Source organism: Cebus imitator, unplaced genomic scaffold (genome assembly GCF_001604975.1).
Source record: "Cebus imitator isolate Cc_AM_T3 unplaced genomic scaffold, Cebus_imitator-1.0 Scaffold33, whole genome shotgun sequence".
NCBI lineage: Eukaryota > Metazoa > Chordata > Mammalia > Primates > Cebidae > Cebus > Cebus imitator.
In genome coordinates, this window is record NW_016107348.1 from 1,928,755 (window position 1) to 1,930,254 (window position 1,500).

Here is a 1,500-nt window from a genome sequence, read left to right on the forward strand (position 1 = left end):
AGACGGGGTTTCACCATGTTGACCAGGATGGTCTCGATCTCTTGACCTCGTGATCCACCCGCCTCGGCCTCCCAAAGTGCTGGGATTACAGGCTTGAGCCACCACACCCAGCCCTGTCTGCAGAAATTTCTAAAGCCACCAAGGAACAGGGGAATTGCCAGCTCCAGCCCTGGAGGCTGAGACCCACAACCTGCAGCAACCAGCCCAAAAAGCCAGACCACAACCTCTGCAGTCATCAGCCCCAGGCAGTCAGGAGCCAATCAGGGACTGACAGCTTCCCTTGCTTCAAATCCCGCTTCAGGATCTGTTTCCCTAATCAGTATGTTTCCCTAATCAACCACCTAGGATGCTGCCTTCCAGTCAGTCCCCACCAGGTTTCTCAGCCACACCTTGAATCAGGACGTGCCGCCTTTTTTCATCCTGAAGCCTCCCCAGGCCTCTCGGCCTTTGAGTCCCCACCCACAGACAAGCGGTGGCTGACCCCTGCTAGAGGAAACGCTGAGTGGATCATGTTTTATGCAATCTTCCTGTGGTGGTCTTCACTGATCTCTAACAAAGGTTAGCAGTGCCTGCACCAAACAGAGCATGCAGAATAATATATGCTTCTCATGTTCACTTTTTTTTTTGAGACAGGGTCTGGCTCTGTCACCCAGGCTGGGGTGGTGAAAAATCCAGAATACATGGCCTTTAATGTACATGGCCTTTAATGTCTAGCTTCTTTCACTTAGAGTCATGTTTTTGAGACCCATCCATGTTTTGTCACGAGACAGAGCTTCATTGGCCTTAGAATTTCATTTTCTAAGCCATTCAGAATGTTTCCCAGTGTACTGAAAAGCGGTTTTCTTAGCTGAGATAAAATACCCATTAAATAAGATTTACTTTTTAGTCCATTTTTGAGCTCACATGTCAGTAGCATTAAGTGCTGCCCACCTCCCCAGACCCAACCTACGCCACACCCCCTGAGTCACCAGGGTGCCCAGCAGCACCAGCCCAGCAAAGCTGACCCTTGCTCGAAGACTTGAAGCACCCGTCCACTCAGCCCTGAATCCGGCCCCCAAGAATAACCCAAAGGAGAGTTCCTGAAGGAGAGAGACAGAGAGGCGGCCTGAGGAGTGGCAGCACCCCCAGAGGAGGTGGCCATGTGTGGCCTGAACCATGACAAGCAGGCAGTGCCCAGTGACTGGTGTCACGTGAAGTGCACAGAGTCCCTTGAGGCTGCTCCCCTTTGAGTCTCACCAGACCATGGGCAAGGGCAGATTAGCCACTACCTTGTGTTTCATTTAGAGATTTGGGGTTATCTTCCACTGTTTTTCCTTATATTCTCTCTAGGGTGACACCAGCCATGCTTCTGAAAGCACTTCGCTGTTTCATGGCAATATCGGGGATGACTGTGACAAAGGGGACCTCAGCGTTTCACGGCAATAGCGGGGACGAGTGTGACAAAGGGGACCTCAGTGTTTCACGGCAATAACGGGGATGAGTGTGACAAAGGGGACCTCA